Here is a 19,778-nt window from a genome sequence, read left to right as displayed (position 1 = left end):
TTACTGCACTTAGCCAAGTAAAACCTTTTGGGCATAGCATCATTCTATTAGTCCATCTATACTAACCTCCACCAGGTTTCAAATTCAAAATAATTTTTATCTGCATCTAGCTCTGAAAAAATCTTTGGGCTTGTAGCAGTGTGTGGGACTTGTTCTATTAGTCCATCTATACTAACCTCCACCAGGTTGCAAATTGAAAATAATTTTTATCTGCATGTACCTCTGAAAAAATATTTGGGCTTGGGCTTGTAGCAGTGTGTGGGACTTGTTCTATTAGTCCATCTATACTAACCTCCACCAGGTTGCAAATTCAAAATAATATTTATCTGCACCTAGCTCTGAAAAAATATTTGGGATTGGGCTTGTAGCAGTGTGTGGGACTTGTTCTATTAGTCCATCTATACTAACCTCCACCAGGTTGCAAATTCAAAATAATTTTTTTCTGCATCTAGCTCTGAAAAAATATTTTGGCTTGGGCTTGTAGCAGTGTGTGTGACTTGTTCTATTAGTATATCTATACTAACCTCCACCAGATTGCAAATTCAAAATAATTTTTATCTGCATCTAGCTCTGAAAAAATATTTGGGCTTGGGCTTGTAGCAGTGTGTGGGACTTGTTCTATTCGTCCATCTATACTAACCTCCACCAGGTTGCAAATTCAAAATAATTTTTATCTGCATCTAGCTCTGAAAAAATATTTGGGCTTGGGCTTGTAGCAGTGTGTGGGACTTTTTCTATTAGTGCATCTATTCTAACCTCCACCAGGTTGCAAATTCAAAATAATATTTATCTGCACCTAGCTCTGAAAAAATATTTGGGATTGGGCTTGTAGCAGTGTGTGGGACTTGTTCTATTAGTCCATCTATACTAACCTCCACCAGGTTGCAAATTCAAAATAATTTTTATCTGCATCTGGCTCTGAAAAAATATTTTGGCTTGGGCTTGTAGCAGTGTGTGGGACTTGTTCTATTAGTATATCTATACTATCCTCCACCAGGTTGCAAATTCAAAATAATTTTTATCTGCATCTAGCTCTGAAAAAATATTTGGGCTTGGGCTTGTAGCAGTGTGTGGTACTTGTTCTATTAGTCCATCTATACTAACCTCCACCAGGTTGCAAATTCAAAATAATTTTTATCTACATCTAGCTCTGAAAAAATATTTGGGCTTGGTCTTGTAGCAGTGTGTGGGACTTCTTCTATTAGTCCATCTATACTAACCTCCACCAGGTTGCAAATTCAAAATAATTTTTATCTGCATCTAGCTCTGAAAAAATATTTGGGCTTGGGCTTCTAGCAGTGTGTGGGACTTGTTCTATTAGTCCATCTATACTAACCTCCACCAGGTTGCAAATTCAAAATAATTTTTATCTGCATCTAGCTCTAAAAAATATTTGGGCTTGGGCTTGTAGCAGTGTGTAGGACTTGTTCTATTAGTCCATCTATACTAACCTCCACCACCTGTGTATGTAATAAAATTGTTTTACTGCATCTAACCCAGCCAATACATTTGGGCTAATACCACAGTTTGGCCACTCAGCTCTGCTCGGTTCCCATCCATTGTTTTTTGTGCAAACAACTCCAGAGTTGTCAATTAGTTAACCACCAAAATTAGTGGAAAAAGGCCTGCTGCTGGTGGAAAGGGTATAGGCATGTTGGGAAGGGAAAAAAGGTTGTGTCCGTGGGGTAGGTGTTAAAGCAACAGTAACATCTGCAGAAGAAAGACCATCTCCCAGCCAAACTAAGATGTCTACTTCTTTTAGCGGACAATGTAATAAGATCCCTTTCTTACGGCCACGCCAATCGCTACAAATTCCAGATGAGGCACAAAAACAGCAGGTGCTTCAACGGATATCAAGTGCTCCTTTAAGTGGGCTCTCCTCCACCTCAACTTCAACATCACAAATACTCCAGTCCTCAGAGGTGTCACCCCAATCGCACTTGCTTCCTCACAGCTCCCAAGTCTCCAGCTGCCTGTCTGAGTATGGGGTAGAACAGATGGTTGAGTCTGCAGAGCTGTTAACTCATACTATAGCCTGGGAATCAGAGGTCGGCTCCAGAGCTTCTGTGAATCCAGACGAGGAAATGATCTGCACTGATGCCCAGAATCTTTATGAGTCGGATGCAGGACCAGACGCAGAAGGTTCTGACCGTAATGTAGACCCTCATTCCCAAACTGTAACTCCTGTTGGTGGAGACAATGAGGAAGACGATGATGAGACTCAAATACCTGATTGGAGCGACAACTTTAGTTTTTTGTCAGGGCAGGAAGAGGTTGGCTCTGAGGACGACAGATGTGATAACACACAGGGTGATGATGACGAGGTAGGAGATCCCACTTACTGTCAACCCACAGTTAGCCAGTCGATGAGGTCAGCAGAGGAGGTGGAGGAGGATTCTAGTGATGATGAGGTCAGGTTGCGCCTTCCTGGACAGAGACGTAGTACTGGAAGCACGTCAACAACTGCATCCTCAAACACAACTCTGCCTCTGACCACAAGTCATGGTGGCTCTTCAGGTCGCATGGGTGCTAAGCCTTGCATAGCCTGGGCATTTTTTCAGATCGATAATAATGACCCAACTCGTGTTATCTGTAACATTTGTCAGCAAAAGCTAAGTAGAGGCAAAAAAATACATAGTTTGAGTACTTCATGCATGAACTGGCACATGGATATGAAGCATAAGTTGCAGTGGGAAGCTCACTGTGCTACAATGCGGCCTAGCCGGCCGGGCCAACCGCCATCTGCCACATCTTGTGCTTCCACGGCCTCTTCATCCTCTGTGACTGGGGGGACAGCAGTCACACCTGTTTTGGGACGCAGACCTGCCACCTCTTTACCCGCAACAGCCAGCGTGATTGGCAGGTCATAATTTTATTTGGAGGTGGAAACACCAGCTGGTGTTCAGCGCTGTCCGACATCGATAGCACCACCTTTGGATCACACCGGCAGTTTGCCGGGGACACCCTTCTCAACCCCGACTAAGCACAACAGCCAGCCCTCGGTCCCTCAGATGTGGACAAGTAAAAGACCATTTCCTCCTAGCCATGAGAAAGCGAAGAGGTTGAATTTCACCATCTGCAAGCTCTTGGCTACAGAAATGCTGCCTTTCCGCCTGGTGGACACAGAGGATTTTCGAGACCTTATGTCCTGTAGCGTCGGCATCCCTGCCTCCTGCTAGGCAGGGACGCTGTTCCCTCACCTCTCCGCTCCGTGCCCGGCGTCTTCCTCCCGCTCTGCTGGCAGCCCGCGCTCCTCCCCGGTCACTGTGCTTAGGGCGCGCGCGCGCTCCCCCTCTCTTAAAGGGGCCACGCGCGCCGCCATAAGGAGTCCCCGGCCAATGGCCGGAGGACCTCTCCATATATAAGGCACCTCCTCCAAGATGGAGGTGCCCGAGCAATGTTGTTGCAAAGCCTTCACTCTGCTTCAGCCCTCAGGTCTCGTTACCAGTTACCTGCCAGTCACCTGCCAGATTCCTGCTTGTTACCTGCCAGTCACCTGCCAGATTGCTGCTTGTTACCTGCCAGTCACCTGCCAGATTCCTGCCTGTTACCTGCCAGTCACCTGCCAGATTCCTGCTTGATACCTGCCTGATATCCGCTTACCTGCTTGCAAGCCTGCGATCCGACGGTCTGCCTTCCGACACCTGTCAGTCTGTCTATGGACCAGCCTGCCCGCTCACCTGGGAGCGCTCACCTGCTACCTGCCTGCTAGCCTACCTGGAGGCTCTGCCGTCACTTGCCGTGACCACCTGCCTGTCCAGAGACTCTTGCCCGCTCACCTGGGAGCGTCCACCTGCTACCTGTCTGCTAGTCTACCTGGAGGCTCTGCCGTCACTTGCCGTGACCACCTGCCTGTCCAGAGACTCTTGCCCACTCACTTGGGAGCGTCCACCTGCTACCTGTCTGCTAGTCTACCTGGAGGTTCTGCCGTCACTTGCCGTGACCACCTGCCTGTCCAGAGACTCTCGCCCGCTCACCTGGGAGCGCTCACCAGTCACTTGTCTACCTGCCCTTCTACCCAGAGACTGTCCCGGTCACTAGCCGTGACTACCTGCCCGTCTACCCAGAGACTGTCCCTGTCACTTGCCGTGACTACCTGCCCGCCTTCCCTGGGTGTCACCCGTTTCCTTACAAGGACTGCCCCTTTGTATAGTTGCTCTGTGGTTCCACCTCCCAGACCCGTTACATGTCCGTCGCAGTGCCCCAGTACCAGACGCCCAGTCGGCACTACTTCTCAAAGAAAGGTATGCCTACGCTACACCAGCATGTCGCACACAACATCACCGCTCTTTTGAGAAACTCTGTGTGTGACAGGGTGCATTCAACCACAGACACTTGGACGAGTAGGCATGGACAGGGGCGTTACATGTCTCTGACTGGACACTGGGTAACTATGGTGACAGCAGGACAAGGGGCTGCTGTCCAAGTCTTGCCATCCCCACGAGTTGTGCATCAATCCTCTTTATCTCAAAGTTCCTCCACTGCTTCTGCCTCCTCAACCTCCTCTCGGTCCTCCACCTGCACCCAAAGCCTGTCTGGTCATGCCACAAGCTTTCTAACTGCGCAGAAGGGATCCTGCACAAATCCTTACTATGCTGGCAGCAGGGCTCAACGTCATCAGGCAGTTTTTACTTTGAAATGTCTGGGAAATGTGAGTCACACAGCTGAGGAGTTGTGGTCAGCTCTGGAGAACCAGTTTCATGAATGGTTGTCTCCACTGGACCTGATACCAGGGAAGGCCGTGTGAAACAATGCTGCAAACCTGGGTGCGGCCCTCCGCCGGGGCAATGTCACACACGTGCCTTGTATGGCTCACGTGTTGAACCTGGTTGTCCAGCAATTTTCAGCCCACTATCCCGGACTAGATGGCCTTCTGCAGAGGGCACGGTCGCTGTGTGCTCACTTCCACCGTTCGCATCCCGCAGCTCAGCGACTTACATCTCTACAGAAGTCGTTGGGCCTGCCACTTCACTGGCTAAAATGCGATGTGCCTACCCGGTGGAATTCAACTCTGCACATGTTGCAGCGACTGTGGCAGCACCGACAAGCCCTGGTGCAATACGTTCTGATGTATAGCCTGGGCCAACGAGATCCATAGGTGAGGCAAATCACGCTGGAGGAGTGGTCTCAGATCAGGGACCTATGCACCCTTCTGCACAGTTTTGAAATGGCGACGAAGATGTTTAGTGCTGACGATTCCATTATCAACATGACTATTCCGGTGATATGCATGCTGGAGCACATGTTAAACAGAATTCGGAGTCAGGTGGTCGCACTAGAGGAGGTGGAGGAAGTAGAGGAGGAGGAGTTGTATGCGGAAGGGCTAATATCTGCAAGGTCCAGACGGTCGGAAGCACCAAGGCAGCAGGCATGGGAGGGTTGGGGAGATGGTTTTTCCAGGGCACATGGTAGCAGCCAAACTAGTGAGGAAGGTGCAGGAGCCCAGGAAGAAGTGGAGGACGAACTGATGGAAGACTCATCAGATGAGGGAGACCTTGATCACATTTCTGTTGTGCGAGGTTGGGGGGAGAGGGCAGAGGAAGGATGCATGATTGTTACCTCGCCACCAACACAACAGGGACTTGGTGCTCCTGGATGCACAAGACACATGAGTGCCTTCTTGCTGCACTACCTGCAACATGACCCTCGAATTTTGAGAATTAGAAATAATCCTGACTACTGGGTTACCACACTGTTAGATCCCCGGTACAAAAGTAAATTTGCAGAAATTATTCCTGCCATAGAAAGAGATGCATGCATGCTGGAGTATCAGCAGAGACTGTTGCAGAATCTTACAATTGCTTTTCCCCAAAACACTAGTGGTGCACGTAGTGAATCTCACAGTTCCAACTTGCCAAACGTGGGACCATCGAGTGTTCAGCACTTAAAACGTAACAGAAACACAGTATCTGCTGGTAACATCAATTTTGCGGAATCATTTCACCACTTTTTTAGCCCATCCTTTGCAAGGCTACAGGAGACAAGAAGACTGACACATAGTCAACGCCTAGAGATGATGGTATAGTAGTATCTCCAAGTAAACATTGAAGCCATGACTGTGTCACTGGACCCTTGCTCTTTTTGGGCTTCCAATCTGGATAAATGGCCGGAGCTCACCATTTACGCCATGGAGATCTTGTCATGCCCCGCAGCAAGCATTCTGTTTGAACGTGTGTTCAGCGCTGCCGGTGGTGTGCTGACAGATAAGCGCAAGCGGCTCTCCACTGATAATGTAGACAGACTCACGTTCATAAAGATGTACAAATCATTGATCCGAAACAAATTTTCTACCCCTGTGTCATCCTGGGGAGAGTAAAAGCTTGATGATTTGTTAAAATCACCTCACCAACTGTTTTAAGCTTTCAAATTACTAATCATGTTTATCTGTATCTTGGCTGGAAAATAATTTGGGCCTTGTAGCAGTTTGCAGTACTGATTCTATTAGGCCATCTATACTTAATTTCACCAGATTTAAAATTACTAATCATGTTTATCTGTATCTTGGCTGGAAAATAATTTGGGCCTTGTAGCAGTGTGCAGTACTGGTTCTATTAGGCCATCTATACTAAACACCACCAGATTTAAAATTACTTTTCATGTTTATCTGTATCTTGGCTGGAAAATAATTTGGGCCTTGTAGCAGTTTGCAGTACTGATTCTATTAGGCCATCTATACTTAACTCCACCGGATTTAAAATTACTAATCATTAGAGATGAGCGTTGTTCTACTCGAACTGTTCGCCAATCTCAAATTCGAGCTGTTTTGGGCGGTGTTCGAGCCGTTCGGCGAACACGAACAATTTGAGAAAAATTCGGCTGTTCGAGGTTATGTTCGATAACTGTTCGTGCACCAAAATCATAACTGGATTTTTTCTCAGTAATGATGAAAATTAATGTTAATACGCAGTTTGAGTGTACAGCGGGGTGGGAGGAGGGGCAGGGGATGGATCTCTGCAGGAACAATGAAGATCTCCATTTTTTTTTTCTCTTTCCCGCATTTACAGTGGGGAGGTGCAATCTGTCAGCCTATCAGCAGCGCACACACGGAGCGAAGTGCTTTTTTTCACACAAGCAAGGGCATGTGTCATTGGCAGTGTATGTCACATGTCCTTGCCCTATAAGACCAAGCCATTTTCCCCGTCGCGACCATTTTCTCACTGCTGCAGCTGCATGTTAGACGGCACCGCTATTGCTGTGTGCGCTATACCTTGTTAATTTCAAGCCAATTTTCGCACAAATCTACAGATAGCTTGGGAGTAGGGAATAGTTGTGATTGCAGTCCTTTTAAGGACTAGGTTACAGCATTTCCTATGACTTTTATCAGGCAGGTCTGTGCTCTTAAATAGATAGGTTGTGGGAGTAAAGACTAATTGTAATTGGAGTCCTTTTCAGGACTAGGTTACATCAGTTCCTATCAGTTTTTGCCAGGCAGGTCTGTGCCAGTGCTGTGCAAGTTTTTTTCACAGCATTTGACTGAATCTAGCAAAGCTAATCCTTTTTGGCCTATTGCAGAGTGTGTTAGTCAGTGGAGTAGCCTATCTGTGTTGCAAGATATACCACCTGTGTATAGAATACCAATTTTTTTTACTGCACCTAGTGAAGTAAAATCTTTTGGGCATAGCATCATTCTATTAGTCCATCTATACTGACCTCCATCAGGTTGCAAATTGAATATAATTTTTTTCTGCATCTAGCTCTGAAAAAATATTGGGCTTCTAGCTGTGTGTGGGACTTGTTGTATTAGTCCATCTATACTGACCTCCATCAGGTTGCAAACTGAATATATTTTTTTCTGCATCTACCTCTGAAAAAATATTGGGCTTCTAGCTGTGTGTGGGACTTGTTCTATTAATCCATCTATACAGACCTCCATCAGGTTGCAAACTGAATATATTTTTTTCTGCATCTACCTCTGAAAAAATATTGGGCTTCTAGCTGTGTGTGGGACTTGTTGTATTAGTCCATCTATACTGACCTCCATCAGGTTGCAAATTAAAAATAATTTTTATCTGCATCTACAGTACCTCTGAAAAAATATTTGGGCTTCTAGCTGTGTGTGGGACTTGTTCTATTAGTCCATCTATACTGACCTCCATCAGGTTGCAAATTGAATATAATTTTTATCTGCATCTAGCTCTGAAAAAATATTTGGCCTTCTAGCAGTGTGTGGGACATTCTCTATTAGTCCATCTATACTGACCTCCATCAGGTTGCAAATTAAAAATAATTTTATCTGCATCTACCTCTGAAAAAATATTTGGGCTTCTAGATGTGTGTGGGACTTGTTCTATTAATCCATCTATACAGACCTCCATCAGGTTGCAAACTGAATATATTTTTTTCTGCATCTACCTCTGAAAAATTATTGGGCTTCTAGCTGTGTGTGGGACTTGTTGTATTAGTCCATCTATACTGACCTCCATCAGGTTGCAAACTGAATATATTTTTTTCTGCATCTACCTCTGAAAAAATATTGGGCTTCTAGCTGTGTGTGGGACTTGTTCTATTAATCCATCTATACAGACCTCCATCAGGTTGCAAACTGAATATATTTTTTTCTGCATCTACCTCTGAAAAAATATGTGGCCTTCTAGCAGTGTGTGGGACTTTCTCTATTAGTCCATCTATACTGACCTCCATCAGGTTGCAAACTGAATATAATTTTTTTCTGCATCTAGCTCTGAAAAAATATTTGGCCTTCTAGCAGTGTGTGGGACTTTCTCTATTAGTCCATCTATACTGACCTCCATCAGGTTGCAAATTCAAAATAATTTTTTGTCTGCATCTAGCTCTGAAAAAATATTGGGCTTCTAGCTGTGTGTGGGACTTGTTGTATTAGTCCATCTATACTGACCTCCATCAGGTTGCAAATTAAAAATAATTTTTATCTGCATCTACAGTACCTCTGAAAAAATATTTGGGCTTCTAGCTGTGTGTGGGACTTGTTCTATTAGTCCATCTATACTGACCTCCATCAGGTTGCAAATTGAATATAATTTTTATCTGCATCTAGCTCTGAAAAAATATTTGGCCTTCTAGCTGTGTGTGGGATTTTCTCTATTAGTCCATCTATACTGACCTCCATCAGGTTGCAAATTAAAAATAATTTTTATCTGCATCTACCTCTGAAAAAATATTTGGGCTTCTAGCTGTGTGTGGGACTTGTTCTATTAATCCATCTATACAGACCTCCATCAGGTTGCAAACTCAATATATTTTTTTCTGCATCTACCTCTGAAAAAATATTGGGCTTCTAGCTGTGTGTGGGACTTGTTGTATTAATCCATCTATACAGACCTCCATCAGGTTGCAAACTGAATATATTTTTTTCTGCATCTACCTCTGAAAAAATATGTGGCCTTCTAGCAGTGTGTGGGACTTTCTCTATTAGTCCATCTATACTGACCTCCATCAGGTTGCAAATTCAAAATAATTTTTTGTCTGCATCTAGCTCTGAAAAAATATTGGGCTTCTAGCTGTGTGTGGGACTTGTTGTATTAGTCCATCTATACTGACCTCCATCAGGTTGCAAACTGAATATATTTTTTTCTGCATCTACCTCTGAAAAAATATTGGGCTTCTAGCTGTGTGTGGGACTTGTTCTATTAATCCATCTATACAGACCTCCATCAGGTTGCAAACTGAATATATTTTTTTCTGCATATACCTCTGAAAAAATATTGGGCTTCTAGCTGTGTGTGGGACTTGTTCTATTAATCCATCTATACAGACCTCCATCAGGTTGCAAACTGAATATATTTTTTTCTGCATCTACCTCTGAAAAAATATTGGGCTTCTAGCTGTGTGTGAAACTTGTTCTATTAATCCATCTATACTGACCTCCATCCGGTTGCAAACTGAATATATTTTTTTCTGCATCTACCTCTGAAAAAATATTGGGCTTCTAGCTGTGTGTGGGACTTGTTCTATTAATCCATCTATACAGACCTCCATCAGGTTGCAAACTGAATATATTTTTTTCTGCATCTACCTCTGAAAAAATATTGGGCCTTCTAGCAGTGTGTGGGACTTTGTCTATTAGTCCATCTATACTGACCTCCATCAGGTTGCAAATTCAAAATAATTTTTTGTCTGCATCTAGCTCTGAAAAAATATTGGGCTTCTAGCTGTGTGTGGGACTTGTTGTATTAGTCCATCTATACTGACCTCCATGAGGTTGCAAATTAAAAATAATTTTTATCTGCATCTACAGTACCTCTGAAAAAATATTTGGGCTTCTAGCTGTGTGTGGGACTTGTTCTATTAGTCCATCTATACTGACCTCCATCAGGTTGCAAATTGAATATAATTTTTATCTGCATCTAGCTCTGAAAAAATATTTGGCCTTCTAGCAGTGTGTGGGACTTTCTCTATTAGTCCATCTATTCTGACCTCCATCAGGTTGCAAATAGAATATCATTTTTATCTGCATCTAGCTCTGAAAAAATATTTGGCCTTCTAGCAGTGTGTGGGACTTTCTCTATTAGTCCATCTATACTGACCTCCATCAGGTTGCAAATTAAAAATAATTTTTATCTGCATCTACCTCTGAAAAAATATTTGGGCTTCTAGCAGTGTGTGGGACTCATTGTATTAGGCCATCTATACCAAGCTCCACCAGCTTTGAAATTAATAATAATTTTTAGCTGCATCTAGCCCTGAAAATAATTTTTCCCAATAGTGGTAGCAATAGAAATATGGGGCGCGCGCCTGGCTAACAAAAATATACGCTTCATAACACAAAACACCAGCCTAGCGCACTGCATTAATAAGATGGCATCATCGTCTCTCCCAGTGCTAGGCCTACTACGCAGGCTAGTATTCCTGTGCCTAAAACACAATGTATGGGTCCGCGCTAGCCACTATGCTGAGGGGTATAAAGCTGCTGCTAACGCTTTATAACAATTCAATTGGCAGATTTTCACAGAGCTCTTCCACAACGCCCACCCATCGGGCAACAGTTGCCCACCCTCCCTATGGGATCTAGTGGCGAATAGTTGATGCCATTAATCAGAGCGTCAGTTGCCCCGTCAACGTGTCAAGCATACGGTAAGGCATGGGAAGAGTAGACACGACTAGTAGCAGGCAGACGGGTTGACCAATGTGAACAAGCCAGATCACAAGTCACCATAGAATTTCTCCACCAGCTAATGATGAGTGGCATATCAGGGGCGTCAGCGCAGCGGTGTCTGACCGGAGTAGCATTTCACTTCCAACTACTGAATTGGGGAGATGTGACAAAGATTCATCATCAGACAATCCATAAAAGGGTGGAAAAGGGGTCAGCCAAGTCAGGAATGTAGACGTCCCGTCCCGTGTCACTAAAACTGATTTCTCACATCTTATCCCTAACACCATTAACATGACACTCACAATTTGAAGCAACACTAATGTCTACTGCATTTGTGATCGCCTTCTTCGGGGCGCTATGTATAAGCGAATTAGTCCCTCAATCCAAAATTACCACCAGTGGACGCTTATTACACCAGGAAGTAGTCATAGCCAATAATGCAATACGTGTACGCATACACCAATCGAAAACGGTTCCAGCGGGCAGGGGTACTTGGGTACTTCTACAACCCACAAACGGTACACTGAGTCGAGTAACAATAGTAAAAACATATCTAACCATCAGATCACAAAGTAATTTCTTCGTATCACACATTGATGGAACGCCATTATCAAGATACCTGTTCCAAGCTATATTTAATAAATGCATAACATCGGCAGGGAACCACCCCAAAGATTACGGGACACACTCATTCCGCATAGGTGAGGCCACGGAAGCAGCAAGAGCAGGACTGTCAGAAACGGAAGTTCAGAGGATAGGGAGATGGCGATCCACGTGTTTGGCGAGATACATAAGACCGAACTTGTTATCCTAACGTGGTTTGTTTCTTTTACAGGTGATGCTAAGCCAACAGTGTGAGTGATAGGCCACTCGTATACATATTGGGCACAAAAAAGGGCGAAAGTCCGCCCAGGCGGGAGGAAATTAGAGTTTCATAACACATATTTCAACTGGAGAGGTATTAGAGGCCTGCTATGGCCACAGGTACTAATGGAGGTAATCAAGGTAGGGAGAGAGGCAAGAGGTCCGGTCATCTTAGTTATACAGGCAGGGGGAAACAACCTAGGTCATCACAAGAGCGCATAACTAATGGCAATAATGAAACTAGACACTGAGCGCTTCAGAGAATTTTTCACAAAATTAGCTATAGTATGGTCAGAGATTGTGCCGATAGCGGTATGGCAAGGTGCGCGAGACATCACGGCCATCGAATGGACAAGGCGGGTAATAAATATTCGGATGGCAAAATTTAGAAGAGACAGAGGTGGTGTAGTGATACGACACCGACAACTGGAAGGAGATAAAGCAGGCCTCATGCGGCCCGACGGTGTTCACTTAATAGATATTGGACTGGACATATTCCTGTCAGGACTCCAGGACGGAGTGGAACAAGCGTTAAGAGTGATGGGTGGGGGTCAGAGTCCTGCATACGAGTACGCTGGATCCTCCGTGGCCTGGAAATAGAAAGGACATGTTGGAGAGTTACACTTGTTGGCCAACTTGCCGGAGTGGGGACCCAGGGCATGCTGCAACAAGCTGAATTATTTTAGAAATAAAATGCCTTTCTAATGGAATGAGTATAAAGAGTTAATAAAGCTGTGACCGATCCTCACCCATCCAGTTGTAAGAGTTACATTATTGGGTTGTCCATGAAAGGGGGGCGGTAGGGGGGCTGAGCATCTGGGTTTGGTTGGGGGTCCCCACAGTCTGCCTAGGCTAGATTAATTTAAAAATTCTTATTAGATACACAGGCGGTGCAGCTTGCTTCGCAGCTGGGCTACTACGCCCAAAGTATTAGCTAGGCTAGATGCAGTTAAAAATTCTACGCTGACTAGCAGACACTGAAGATTTGGAGCAGACCTCTGAGTAAACAGCTCTTCAGACTCAACCATCTGTGTTACCCCAAGCCATAGTGTATGTAGTTTCTTACAGTTAAAAGGGGGGGGTGCGACCCAACCCACCTGGAATTGACGATGCCAACGTCACGTAAGACACAGCAAGGGGACTCCCAAAATTGTGGCACAGACACCACTTAACCCTAGAACGCATACCTGTGGCCTTGCAGGCCCGCCCAGTTAAATGTTTTCTATTTTCTGCAAGATTGCTTTAGTTAGAATTTTGAAACTCTAGGTATTCTTCATGTATATAGTTGTTTGTCATTTGAGTTTGAGTTATTCCATGTTATTTGCACACGGGCCTAAAGGGCCCCAGGTATGTGAAAGTGTAGATTTTTATGGTCATGCGTTCTAGGGTTAAGTGGCATCAATTGCCCCACTGTTGCTTAAAACGGTTGGTGAGGTGATTTTACCAAATCCCCAAGCTTTTAGTCTCCCAAGGATGACACAGGGGTAGAAATGTCCTTGCGAATCCATGATTTGATCATTTTTATGAACGTGAGTCTGTCTACATTCTCAGTGGACAGCCGCGTGCGCTTATCTGTCAGCACACCACCAGCAGCGCTGAACACACGTTCAGAGAGAACGCTGGCTGCATGGCATGACAAGATCTCCAAGGCGTGAGTGGCGAGCTCCGGCGATTTTTCAAGATTGGAATACCAAAATGAGCAAGGGTCCAGTGACACAGTCATGGCTTCGATGTTCACTTGGAGATTCTCCTGTACCATCCTCTCTAGGCATTGACTATGTGTCAGACTTCTTGTCTCCTGTGGCCTTGCAAAGGATGGTCTAAAAAAGTGGTGAAACGATTCCACAAAATTGCTGTTACCAGCAGATACTGTGTTACTGTTACTGTTTGAGTGATGAAGACTCGACAGTCCCACCGTTGGCAAGTTAGAACTGTGAGATTCACTACGTGCACCACTGGTGTTTTGTGGAAAAGCACATGTAAGATTCTGCAACAGATACTCCTGCATTCGTCAATACCTTTTTATGGCACAAATTATTTCGGCACATATACTTTTGTACCGGGGATCTAAGAGTGTGGCAACCCAGTAGTCGGGATTACTTCGAATTCTGACAATCCGGGGGTCATGTTGCAGGTAGTGCAGCAAGAAGGCACTCATGTGTCTTGCGCATCCAGAAGGACCAAGTCCTTGTTGTGTTGGTAGCGAGGTAAGAATCATGCTTCCTTCCTCTGCCCTCTCCCTCCAACCTCACACAACAGAAATGTGATCAAGGTCTCCCTCATCTGATGAGTCTTCCATGCCCATTGCTAGTTCGTCCTCCACTTCTTCCTTGGCTCCTGCACCTTCCACAACAGTTTGGCTGCTACCATGCGCCCTGGTTAATCCCTCTCCCCCACCCTACCATGCCTGCCGCCTTGGTGCTGCCAACTGTCTGGACCTTGGAGATGTTATCCCTTCGGCATACGACTCCTCCTCTACTTCCTCCACCTCCTCTTGTCCCACCACCTGACTCCGAATTCTGTTTAACATGTGCTCCAGCATGTAAATCACCGTAATAGTCATGCTGATAATGGCATCGTCAGCACTAAACATCTTCGTCGCCATTTCAAGACTGTGCAGAAGGGTGCATAGGTCCCTGATCTGAGACCACTCCTCCAGCGTGATTTGCCCCACCTCTGGATCTCGTTGGCCCAGGCTATACGTCAGAACGTATTGCACCAGGGCTTGTCGGTGCTGCCACAGTCGCTGCAACATGTGCAGAGTTGAATTCCACCGTGTCGGCACATCGCATTTCAGCCGGTGAACTGGCAGGCCCAACGACTTCTGTAGAGATGTAAGTCGTTGAACTGCGGGATGCGAACGGCGGAAGTGAGCACACAGCGACCGTGCACTCTGCAGAAGGCCATCTAGTCCGGGATAGTGGGCTAAAAATTGCTGGACAACCAGGTTCAACACGTGAGCCATACAAGGCACGTGTGTGACATTGCCCCGGCGAAGTGCCGCACCCAGGTTTGCAGCATTGTCGCACATGTCCTTCCCTGGTTTCAGGTCCAGTGGAGACAACCTTTCATGAAACTGGGTCTCCAGAGCTGACCAAAACTCCTCAGCTGTGTGACTCACATTTCCCAGACATTTCAAAGTAAACACTGATGCGTTGAGCCCTGCTGGCAGCATAGTAAGGAGGTGTGCAGGATTCCTTCTGCGCAGTTAGAAAGCAGGTGGCATTACCAGACAGGCTTTGGGTGCAGGTGGAGGACCGAGAGGAGGTTGAGGAGGCAGAAGCAGTGGAGGAAGTTCGAGATAAAGAGGATTAACACACAACTCGTGGGGACGGTAAGACTTGGACAGCAGCCCCTTGTCCTGCTGTCACCATAGTTACCCAGTGCCCAGTCAGCGACATGTAACGCCCCTGTCCATGCCTTCTCGTCCAAGTGTCTGTGGTGAAGTGCACCCTGTCACACACAGAGTTTCTCAAAGAAGCGGTGATGTTGTGTGCGACATGCTAGTGGAGCGCAGGCACACCTTTCTTTGAGAAGTAGTGCCGACTGGGCATCTGGTACTGGGGCACTGTGACGGACATAAGGTCTTGAAAATCCTCTGTGTTCTCCAGGTGGAAAGGCAGCATTTCTGTAGCCAACAGCTTGCAGATGGTGAAATTCAACCTCTTAGCTTTCTCATGGCTAGGAGGAAATGGTCTTTTACTTTTCCACATCTGAGGGACCGAGGGCTGGCTGTTGTGCTTAGACGGTGTTGAGTAGGGTTTCCCCGGCAACTGCCGGTCTGTGAGGAAAATGCAGGCGGACATGTTAGGTTGCCTTGATCCAAAGGTGGTGCTCTCGAAACACTAGCAGGTGTTTCCACTTCCCAATGAACTGACGACCTGCCAATCACACTGGCTGTTGCGGGTAAAGAGGTGGCAGGTCTGAGTCCAAAAACATGTGTGACTGCTGTCCCCCCAGTCACAGAGGATGAAGAGGCTGCGGATGCACAAGATGGGGCAGACGGTGGTTGGCCCAGCCGGCTAGGCCGCATTGTAGCACAGTGAGCTTCCCACTGCAACTTATGCTTCATATCCATGTGACGGTACATGCATGAAGTACTCAAACTATGTATTTTTTGGCCTCTACTTAGCTTTTGCTGACAAATATTACAGATAACACGAGTTGGGTCATCCTTATCGATCTGAATAAATGCCCAGGCTATGCAAGACTTAGAGCCCATGTGACCTGAAGAGCCACTACGACTTGTGGTGAGAGGCAGAGTTGTGTTTGAGGATGCAGTTGTTGACGTGCTTCCAGTACTCCGTCTCTGTTCAGGAAGGCACAACCTAACCTCGTCGTCAATAGCATCTGTGATGCCCCGCTGCGCTTGGTATCACAGATCCTACAAGAGTGCATTGATGGAATCCTCCACAAGAGGCCGCCATAAACATTCACACATCTCCACCTTCCACCTCAGACCAGCAGAGGGAGCCCGTTAGGGATATAAATAGGGAAGGTGGAGCTAGGCAGTTCAGTTCCTCTGAAGAGTTCCTGCAGTAGAGAAGCCTAAGAGAGGTCAGTCTGCAGTGGAGCTCAGTCTAGTCTAGAGAACGCAGTTAATAGTTCAGCAGTGGAGCACGAGGCTCCTGCTTGCTATATTCAGGGAGCCCAGATAGAGCTTAAGGTGTGCCGGTGCCGTAAGATCATTGAAGCGCGGCAAGCTGCCGTTAGTGTGTATAGCCTAGTGAGGGCCCGAGTAGGCCGAAGGCGAGTGGCGAGTTAGTACATAAGGGGCAGAGGAGCTTAACCAGCTCACCCCGAAGCATTTACCGGACACAGGATCCGAGCTTACCGGTATCTCTGTGACCCAGTAAGGCATAGCCGGAATCCCTGGAGAACTACAAGTCCCAGGATCGCTAAGGTGCTGATATGTAACAGAGCCAGGAGACGCTTAGGCCCCGCATACTGGGAGCGTGAACTCCAAGAGAAGGCCCTACCACAAGGTCAGCCAGCGCAGGACAGAGACAAAGTTAGGCCTAGCTCCAGGCAGTCAGAAACTTACTACGCAGAGGCAAGAAACAGGAGGCCCTACACCCGCTCATTGGGGAGGATCCTGATATGCACCCTTCACCCAACAGTGCTCCGGGATGTGCCTGAATTTCCACCAGTAAAAGGTACTGAAGTGACTACCGTGTCCGTTTCCGTTCTTGCTCTGACCCAGCTGGGTCTCGCCTGTCCTGCATTCCCCCTGCATACGCTGCCCTGAGACCTAGCTCCACCTGTGGGGAGCTATACCATCGAGCTGCCTTATCACCGGCCTCAGTGGACTGCTGCAGCGCTGGTGCTTGTCACCAGATACCACAGGTGGCGTCATGTACTCTTATAAAATTAACAATTATCCACCCTTTTAAAGAGAGACCCCAGGGTACGGGCCAGGGAGCCGACCACCGCGACATCCCCAAGGCCAGGCAAATGCCCGGGTACTGAGTCATCCCCATCCCCAGGGCTAGTCACATCCTCCTCCACCTCCTCTGCTGACCTCATCGACTGTCTGACTGTGGGTTGACAGTAAGTGGGATCTCCAACCTCGTCATCATCACCCTGTGTGTTATCACACCCGTCGCCCTCAGAGCCAACCTCTTCCTGCCCTGACCGAAAAGTCAAGTTGTCGCTTCAATCAGGTATTTGAGTCTCATCATTGTCTTCATCATTGTCTCCACCAACAGGAGTTACAGTTTGGGAACAAGGGTCTACATTATGCTCAGAACCTTCTTCATCTGGTCCTGGATCCAACTTATAAAGATTCTGGGCACCGGATCAGATCATTTCCTCATCTGGATTAACAGAAGCTCTGGAGCAGACCTCCGTTTCCCAGGCTATAGTATGAGTAAACAGCTGGGCAGACTCAGCCATCTGTGTTACCCCATACTCAGACGGGCAGCTGGAGACTTGGGAGCTGTGAGGAAGCAAGTGCGATTGGGGTGACACCTCTGAGGACTGGAGTATTTGTGATGTTGAAATTGAGGTGATGGAGAGTCCACTTGAAGGAGCACTTGATATCCGTTGAAGCACCTGCTGTTTTTGTGCCTCATCTAGAATTTGTAGCGATGGGCGTGTCCGTAAGAATGGGATCGTATCACATTGTCCACGAAAAGAAGTCGACATCTTAGTTTGGCTAGAAGATGGTCTTTCTTCTGCAGATGTTACTCCCCCCCCCACCGTGGGGGGCCTCGACCCACCGGCGGACAGGCACCAGTATTGGGATAGGGGGGCTGGCCGTCAGGGTCCACCGCGGCTCTGGCACAAACCCGGCGACACAGAGGTGGCACAGGCAGGAACGGACTGGCCGTGTCAGCTTCTCACTTTTTGGATTTTAGAAGGGCATGACATGCCTATATCTGTGTCTCCCCCTCCTTTTACTCCTCCACCTCTTTTCTTTTCGCATGACTATATGTACTTGTCACTTTTCCATGTGTTAGTTGTGTCTTCTGAGCAGTTTGTCAGCTTTTGGACACCTTTGAAGGTGTTTTCTATGTGTTTCTATGTGTTTTTGTTTGCCTGCCATTGGTTTTAACGGTGTTCGAAGGTGTTCGACGAATAGTTCGACGAACAGTTCGGCGAACACACGGGTGTTCGACGAACCGAACCGAACTCGAACACTACGGGGGTGGCTCAACACTACTAATCATGTTTATCTGTATCTTGGCTGGAAAATAATTTGGGCCTTGTACCAGTGTGCAGTACTGGTTCTATTAGGCCATCTATACTAAACTCCACCAGATTTAAAATTACTAATCATGTTTATCTGTATCTTGTCTGGAAAATAATTTGGGCCTTGCAGCAGTGTGCAGTACTGATTCTATTAGGCTATCTATACTAAAGTCCACCAGATTTAAAATTACTAAACATGTTTATCTGTATCTTGGCTGGAAAATAATTTGGGCCTTGTAGCAGTTTGCAGTACTGATTCTATAAGTCCATCTATACTAAACTCCACCAGATTTAAAATTACTAATCATGTTTATCTGTATCTTGGCTGGAAAATTATTTGGGCCTTGTAGCAGTTTGCAGTACTGATTCTATTAGGCCATCAATACTAAACTCCCCCAGATTTAAAATTACTAATCATGTTTATCTGTATCTTGGCTGGAAAATAATTTGGGCCTTGTAGCAGTGTGCAGTACTGGTTCTATTAGGCCATCTATACTAAACTCCGCCAGATTTAAAATTACTAATCATGTTTTCTGTATCTTGGCTGGAAAATAATTTGGGCCTTGTAGCAGTTTGCTGTACTGATTCTATTAGGCCATCTATGCTAAGCTCCACCAGCTTTCAAATTAATAATAATTTTTAGCTGCATCTAGCCCGGAAAATAATTTTGGGGCTCCTAGATGCGCAAGACACATGAGTTGCTTCTTGCTGCACTACCTGCAACATGACCCTCAGATTGTCAGAATTCAAAATAATCCTGACTGCTGGGTTGCCACTCTCTTAGATCCCCCACTCTCTTCGATCAACCTTTTCATTTTAATAAAGAACAAAAAAATTGTCATTTTTGAAATTATAAGCATTAGCAGGTTATTAGAAACTGAAATCAAACAGTTTTCAACTCAAAAGTTTTTTCTAGGTGATGTTACATTTGCACATATGACCCCTTGTTCGAAAGGAGCTTCTGAACTCTCTCGTCCATTGAATTTGTCAGGTTTTGGATGGTTTCTGCTTCAATTGTTTTGCATGAGGACAGAATACCCTCCCAGAGCTGTTGCTTAGATGTGACCTGCCTCCCGCCATCATAGACACTCCTTTTGATGATGCTCCAGAGGTTCTCAATGGGGTTGAGGACAGGGGAGCATGGGGGTCA

This window comes from Phyllobates terribilis, unplaced genomic scaffold (genome assembly GCF_046119375.1).
Source record: "Phyllobates terribilis strain yellow unplaced genomic scaffold, ASM4611937v1 Scaffold_13__5_contigs__length_258822181, whole genome shotgun sequence".
Classification (NCBI taxonomy): Eukaryota; Metazoa; Chordata; class Amphibia; order Anura; family Dendrobatidae; genus Phyllobates; species Phyllobates terribilis.
Note: the sequence above shows the minus strand (reverse complement) of the source record.